Here is an 8,664-nt window from a genome sequence, read left to right as displayed (position 1 = left end):
AGCTGCCGGGCCTCTGCTCCCATTGTTGAGGCAGCACCTATAACCTGCTGCCTTACTGCTTTACCTGGGCTATGGGATGGTGAAGCAAAATGCTGTCCCCCTATGATGCCTTGTGGTTGGGTCCCATTTGCAAAATCAAAGCCACAAGATCATGCAGTTGAGCAGATGCAGGAAGGGTATTTTACATAGACATTGCAGAGTCAGGTAACAGTAATAAGGATTGGAGTTTGCCATATGAGTTTGCTAGAAGAAATATGAGTATTCTTTAAAATGGACATAGGTGTTCAGGCCACTGTGTTGCCAGAACAAGGCTATCAACATCTCAAAATTAGGGCAAAATTATATCCAATTAGCTTATAACTAAGTGGATATTCTGGGACTAGTAGACCAGTGAAGGGACCCTGTATTGCTAGTATACAGAGACAACAACAACAGTATTTATATACCGCTTTTCAACAAAAAGTTCACAAAGCGGTTTACAGAGAAAATCAAATATATAATGGCTCCCTGTCCCAAAAGGGCTCACAATCTAAAAACCAGCAGACAGCCACTAGAAAAGACACTGCTGGGGCGAGGTGGGCCAGTTACTCTCCCCCTGCTAAATAAAAGAGGAGCACCCACGTGAAAAAGTGCCTCTTAACCTGTTAACAAGGGGTTAACAGACAGCAAGTATAAACTGGAATTTATTATCGTGATTGAACAGGTGACTCCAATTCACATGAGATGCTGAACCTGGTCAAAAGAATGTTTGCTGAATGAGATGAAGGAGCTCAAGAATATAAGATGCCAATCTCAACATATCAAGGTTTGAAGGTCTTGACTGTTTACCAAGAAAATATATTATCCAAATAAATAAAGCAATTAAACACTATGTAGAAACATCATGACATCAAGGTCAGGGAGGAGCAGGCAAGATGGAAATATCATAGGGCAGACAGAGAGTTTGGAAACCCACAAAATGGGTGCATTCACTGGTCATTGTGGAGAACACCAAGGGAAACTCATATGTTTAGGTCCCAGAAGCCTTAATAAGCCTATCAAGATTAAATCATCACCCAATTTTCAAATGCCCATTTTTCCCTCCACTAAATTAGATGCCTCCTCCAGCTTTTGGCAGTTACAGCTCAGAAGGTAGTTCCAACATTTAAAACCCTATTTGGGAGATGTTGCTTTCTGCTGCTCCCGCTTGGCAGAGGCTCAGCTTCTGAGGTGTACCACAAAACCATTCACATGATATATAAGCACACATATATATTCACATGATATATGAGCACACTGGTAGAGTTGATGTCTTCATAGCCGATATGACTTGGGGCTGAACAAAGCTAAACATGAGCTAAGGCTTTGGAAAGTCTTGGACATGACAGGTGTTGCAAGTTGAAAAATAAAGAAAAAGATGTGCTCAGGGTGCCTGAACTGACATTTCGGGGTGATGTGAATTCATCATCTGCATGCAGTGGCTGTTGATGATTTTGTCTAGCAAACTGCCTCATTGGCAAATTGCCTATGTAAACCTCCTTGAATAAAGTCCGAGGAGAAATCTGAGGACCAAGGAAGGCGGTATTGAAATACCTGTATTATTATTATTATTATTATTATTATTATTATTATTATTATTATTATTATTATTATTATTATTAATAATAATAATAATAATAATAATAATAATAATAATAATAATATTGGTTGCCACTGATGGAGAACACAGGACAGTAGTGAAACCACTATGGAATGGTGGTTAGAAGGTTGGAATCGGACAGGGGAATGTTCAAATCTCCAGCCAGCCATAAACCTAGTCTTTATTCAGTCACTATTTTTTCAGCAGGGTGTAGTTTGCTGAGCAGACTCACAGCATTCTATAGGTGTGGACACAGAATGGCTGACAAGGGCTTATGTCACACATAATGAAGTGGTTTCCAAATTGCAAAACAGTGGGATTACCCCAAATCAAGTGGTGATGGGCTCTGTGGATGCCACTGCAATAGCACGAATCACAGCTGCCAGAGCACCTGTGTAGAGGCACAGAAATAACCCATGTGTGCGCACTGTACTGTTTGGTTGCAAGCCTGAGAAGTTTATATGGGGCAACCATAGCTGTAGACTAGTCCACAACTTATGTTATCCATATAAATTCGCACTGAATATAATTATGGATACAAGCCAGATTGATTTCCTTTCTTTCATGAACATCTCTTTTTTGCAGTATCTTAGGAAATTTGCTGCAGTAAGTGAGTCTCCATTCATGCTTACACACACACACGTGAGCTAAGATAAACAGTATGTATTGGGTAGCTCAATCCTATTGCCTCCAATACGGCATGCACTGCATGCCATGGTTGGGGAGGATGGCAACCAGATGCCCTGGGAGATGTAAGTAAAAATAATTTTTATTTACCTCTCCATAGGCAGCTTGGTTTCCAGTGGGTCTCCTTGAATCTATGCCAGCTATTTAGGTCCAAGGAACCTTAGGGGCTATGTTGGGCCAGGATATGGGGTATATGATCTTAGCTTGCACTGCTGCCACCAAGATCCTCATCCTTCTGCCCCTGAACCAACTCTGGTTCAGCCCTGTCCCTGCCCCCATCCTCCCTTAAACTGCCCTTGCTGCACCAGTAAGGAACCACTGGTGCATGTGCAGAGAATCCAGCCATTTGCACTGGTAGCTCTGATGTACACAGCGGCTATATGACTTTTGCACCACTGGAACAGGGTTAATAGAAGCAGATTACAAGATCCACTGCCATAGGCCTTGAATAGGATTGGGCTGTTGCGGTCATTTCCTGCAGCTGATACAGCATCACATCAGTAGTGCTGACCCAGATTCTGTGCTTTGGGCTACCCTAGTCCTGTCACGCCATCACCCATTCCAGTACTTCTCAATTACTACACTGCAATATAATTCTAGCCTGCAGAAGAAAACAATGAAAAATGTAATAATCTATTTTAAAGTTCCAGTAATGTAGCAGAGTTAGTCCTGAAGAACCCAAGGTATTAAAGTGCTTCAAAGCCCATGCAGTCAAAGAGTTACTTTCATGACTTTCAGATCTCAGCTCCGAGTGAAGTATTGTCCTTTGAAGCTAAGAGCAGCAACTGTCCAATTAGGGGTCTCTCTTAAGTCTGAATTGCAAAGTATTTGATGGAATTTTGAGCCTAGAAGCTCTTTAAAAGTTTTTTTTTAAGTGACACTGAGATTTACAATATGAAATTCCATCCAATGTTACTTTTAGCTAAATCCACTTGCCTTGGAATGAATATTGGAACAACTATTCAGGTCATAGGTTTGCATGACTAATGACCCAATCCTATCTAGGGCCAGCCTGCACAAGGCCAAAACAGCCTCAGCTACACTCCATAGGCCAGCTGGAACTGGACAGAAGCAGAGGCATAAGAAAAAAATTTTTTTAATGTACCAACTCCATTGCTCCCTGGGACCTAATAGGTCTACTTGAATCCATGCCAGGTATTTTGCTGGTGTTGATCTGGTAGGTCTGAGGGGGCATGTTGGGTCCAGGCTGGGGGTATAGGATCTTGCAGATACAGATGCATCTGAGATATGCCTTGGCCCACCCTGACCTGATCCCTACACGGTTTCTCCCCCGAACCTCCCCATCTGCTGACTGACCTTGCGGACATTTGGTGGCCTGCTGCTACCAATGTGGCGCTTCCTGGCTCCTGCACTGTTGGTAGCAAGCCACCTGCTGTCAGAACAGCTTGTGTGATGGCAGGCTTGGCCCTACACTGATGGATTGTGGGATCCAGCAGCATAAGGCCCTGGTAGGATTGAACATGTCCCATTAAAATTAATGGGACTAACAGCCAGATCCTATTGGGTTTCTCCTGTGCAGTTTAGACTTACCACTGGCTCCAGGTGTTGCAAAACGTGCCATAAAGCACTTCAGCACCGGTGGTAAGGCTGCTGAGCAAGTGCTGAGACTAGCGCCAGTCAGTGCTGGGTTTCAGCACCAGAATGACACATTCTGAAGTGATGAGTAGCAAGTTTCCCAGTAGTGGCTGGTGAAGCTTTTTGGGGTGGGGAGGAGACAGAACAGGACAGCAGAGGGGTTTGGAGACACTGGCAGACTCTGTCACTAAATCCAATGCTTCCTCCTGAACCAAAAAAAACCCAACATGGGTATCCTTGGTTCTGTGCCCTCTCACTGTCGGGCATAGAGTCAAGGAGACCCATTGGGGCCACCATTGCTCAACAGGGGTAAGGGAATTTTGGAGTTCTGAGGAGAACTCCAATCACTTCGCAGTTTTCGTAGGATACCTATGGCTACATAGCAGTAGCCATTTTGGCACCACTGTAGCCTTGGCTGCTAGAGAAGCATAGCATTGGACCCTAATTAAAATTAGCAGCACTTAGTAATTAATAGTTTGTTGTAGGGTTGTCAATTGTGATTAGTTATGACTAACTTTCTTTGGATACAAATGGAATTGCCTGTCCAATGAAATATAAACTTCCTCTGTGTGTACATCTTCACATTGTTCACAGAAGCCACAGATATTCCCATATCTTATAAACAGCCCAAACTATAGTATTGCATGCTGTGGGGGTAGGGGCAATCAGGAGGCCTGTGAGAGCTAAGGGAAAATATTTTCCTTTACCTTGGTGTAGCCCCACTGATGTCCTATGTAGCTGGCATAACTTAGAGGAGAGTCAGGTGGCAAGGTGGGCAGAAAGACAAATCAGGAACAGGAAAACAATGGAAAAATGGAATGAAAGAGAACAATATTGCTCTGAAATGCCCTTATCATTCTAGCCAAGCAGCACAAAGAGGGGAACAATAAAGAGGGAAGGAACACATTTAGTTGAAAAATGAGTGTTGCCTCTTGCAGGCTGCATAGTAAGGGTTAACTCTATTTTTCTTGTCTGGGATGTAAGTAAGACAAGTATAAAAACAAATTGAAAGTAAAAGGAGAGACAGAGATGGTTGCTGTGTTTCTTTTTTCATTAAAACGCTTCCAGCTCCTAGCTATTTTTCAAAAAGAATGGCATTTGTGGATGAGGGAGGGAGAGGGGGAGAGCTGTTGGAAAGCAGCCATGCTCCGTGTCCATTTGGGACTCTCTTGTCTCCAACAAACCTCGTTTCTTCCTGTCTCTTCTCACACTCTGCTTCAATCTGCTCCCAGGTTAACGTCTGGTTTCGACAATGCCAGAGATTCAGCGCTGGCTCCCTCTGGAGCGGCAGGACTACTTGGGGTCCACGGTGACTAATAAGGCTAGCCATGTCGCATTCCCTGCCCAGAGACAAATTGGGGCCTGTGTTTCTTGTAAGAGACAGAAACAAGGCGCTGAGCGGAACTAAGAACTGTAACTTTGGTTTGTGTCCTTTCCATTTATCTTGCTCTGATTGCTGCTCAGGCTAATGTCTGACCCATGTAGATTACTGAAATTGCCCCCTTAGTTACCAAAGCTTCACATTCTTGTATTCAGTGTTCATGGGTAGGAGCAGCAAAGAATGTACTTTTTCAACCTATATTCTAGAAACCCTGGGGTTCCTCAGAAACTTGCTTGTTTGGTCCTTTATTTCTGAATTAAAATGTTTATATCCCACCTTTTCCATCTCTCTCCGAGTCGTTTTTCACATTAATGTGAGAATAACGGGAGCCATAAAAGAGAACAGTCAAATTAAGGCACAGCAACACTGATGCCGGAACACAGTCAAAAACAAGTCCTCATGATTCAGAGGCACCCAGGTGCCACCACAAGAAGGCCCTGTCAGTCACCCTCCCCCCACCTCCACATCTCTAAAGAAAAGGGACATGGAGTAAGACCCCCTCTGTGGTATATGGGCAGGTTCAGGTGGGAGGCCAGTTCCCAAACCAAGTCAAAACCAGCACCTTAGACACAAACAAACTTGGAACCAATGAAGCTGATGTAATATTGAATAGGACCAAATAAGCATGCTCTTATCAGACTCTTATCAGATGCTGAACTACTGAAATCTGCACCTGCTGACATTTCTAAGCTTGTGTAGATGATTAGCACATCTTACACATGATTGGCCAGAAGTGTGTGTAAACTACCTTAGGTCGTACCTCTGAATGCTGTGCAGTGCACAAAGGTTCTATGGCAGAAATGCAGGTGCTCCACAGTGGCGGACTCTCATTAAGAATGATGGGGCAAATGCCCCAGGTGCGAGCATTTAGGACCCCGCAGAAGCCTCTCTGAGGCTCCTGATGGAGTCAGAAACTGTGCTTCTAGTTTTCTGGAAGCACAGTTTAAAGCCTTGGGGAAGCCTCGGGAAGCCTGCTGTCATGTGAAGCTCCATGAGTCTCAGGTGAGAGTGGGGAAGACTAGATTTGTGCATGGGGGTGGCAGTATCCTATGGGGGGCGCCGTCTCAGACCTTTGCCTTGGGGTGCAGGGCTGGGGAGGTCCACCACTGGTGTTCCACAACAGATCTCTTGATGTGGAAAGGGTGCTAGAATGACTCAGGAAAAAAAACCTCACTTGACTAGAACAAGATACTTCTTTGGATGACATCCATAACCAAGCAGCCACTTCTAAGTGTAAAAAAACAAACCTAAGAAGAAGTTCCATTGGGAAGCTACTGTAGACTTCTAGATCACCAGCCCTCTAACAGTACAAGGCTATGCCTGTTTACTCAGAAGTAAATCCCATTGTGTTCAATTGGGCTTACTCCCAGGAAAGTGTGTATTGAATTGCAGCCTCAGTAGGGCTTACCTGCTTGTAACTGAATTCAGGATTGCAGTCTAACAGCACAATCTTATGCATGTCTGTTCAGACATAGGTTCCCTGATAAGAACACTAGAAGAGCCCAGCTGATCAGGCCAAGGGCCCATCTAGTTCAGCTTCCTGTATGTCACAGCAGCCCACTAGAAGCTTCAGGGAGCATTCACATCAACAAAATACCTGTATCCAGTTGCCACTCCCTTGCTTCTGGCATTACTGTTTGTTTCATGTGTACATAGGACTGCAGCCTAAATCAAGTGCTCTACATGTTTTACAACATTTGGGAGCTAGTAAGATTTTCTAAGAGCCAGCTTGGAAGAAGGGAGAGATGGATAGAAATTCACCAGTGAGAGAAGGAATCTCAGTCTTCAGTAGCATTGGGGGGGGGGGGGAAGCACAGTGCTAAGTTTTGCAGGCACCTCAACAGCACCTTCAGAGCCATTCCAATGGAAAGAGCAATGAGGAGGCATCTCCTCTGCTTTGTTCTGCCACCCAGAATGGCTCCAAAGGCAAGGGGGAGGGCCCTCTTACACAGTGCATTGAGGCACTTGTAAAACTTACCCTCTCTTTGGGGACACTATTGCCAGGCTTCCTAGTGTATTGTGATCTGTTCCCTCTCTCTTCCCACATTCAGGCACTACTTAATTCAGAGCTGCTATAGCTGTTATGTGGATCAAACTGAGCCAAGGATAATCATGAAACTAAGGAGGAAAAGATGGTAGGCTCCATCCCTCCAAGTAGCAGCACACACAGCAGAGGAGTCTATATTCTTTAGCTATTCTTCAGCAGACACTAGTCTCAAAGTCCAGTTGTTTAGGCATCTGGATTTTGCACCATAGCATTACTTCATTACCAGCTTTCCACCTGTTACCAAGGTTTATTTTTTTCTCCCTTTGTTTTGGCCCATTCCTCAATCATTGTCTAAAACTACATGAATGGAATTCCACCACATCTCACATGCATAGCATCATCCAATTCTTTCATAATGAGCTCACATCTTTTATCTATTTGGGTGCCCAAACCCTGGCCCAGGGGCCACTTCCGGCCCTCGGGGGCTCCCAATCAGGCCCTCAGGGAGCCCCCAGTCTCCAATGAGCCTCTGGCCCTCCAGAGACTTGCTGGAGCCCATGCTGGCCAGATACAACTGCTCTCAGCATGAGTGTTCGACCTCTCACCTGAGCTGCGGGACAAGGACTCCCTCCACTGCTTGCTATTTCACATCTGTGATGCAGCAGTGGCAGAGAAGGAAAGGCTGGCCTTGCTATGTGCAAGGCCTTGAGTTACTGCAAGACCTTTATTCATTCATATAAGTGCCATCTCTAATAAATTCATTTATGCAAATTTATTCAAATTTTAAATGTAAATTAAGTCTTTTTTTCCTGGCCTCTGACACAGTGTCAGAGAGATGGTGTGGCCCTCCAGTCAAAATGTTTGGACACTACTGATCTATATCAAAGTTGCTTATCACATCTGCACTGATCTTGAGTCAATTGATTGGGGGGGGGGGATAAGATTAATAGGACCAGCTCATGCAGGTCTACTCAAAAGTAAGTGCCATTGTGTTTAATACAGCTTACTTTTAGGAAAATGTGATAAATGCTTAGATATAGCCACCTGGGCATTTATCAAAGCAATTCAAAATATCATAATAGTTACTGGCCTTGTTGTTTTGATAACTGTTGCTATTACTGTAAATTGTAATTGCGGAATTGTTTTAAAAATGGAAATTAATAAAAATATGGTTACAAAATGGCAGTCCTAGAAAACTGCTAAAATAATTACACTCCTATTGAAAATTACCTAATGATCTTTTCTGGGAATGAGGGATGCAGACATAGTTAGTCCCAAGACTACTTTGACCTGGTTTGATTGAAAGCAGCATCTGTTTCCCAGGTTTCCAGCTGGGTTTCTACTATCCAGAGGTAGCCAATTGCAGACAGATGTGACATTTCCTCAACATATTGT

The sequence above is a fragment of the Tiliqua scincoides genome, chromosome 3 (assembly GCF_035046505.1).
Source record: "Tiliqua scincoides isolate rTilSci1 chromosome 3, rTilSci1.hap2, whole genome shotgun sequence".
In the NCBI taxonomy this organism is placed as follows: Eukaryota; Metazoa; Chordata; class Lepidosauria; order Squamata; family Scincidae; genus Tiliqua; species Tiliqua scincoides.
This window is presented reverse-complemented; position numbering follows the sequence as displayed.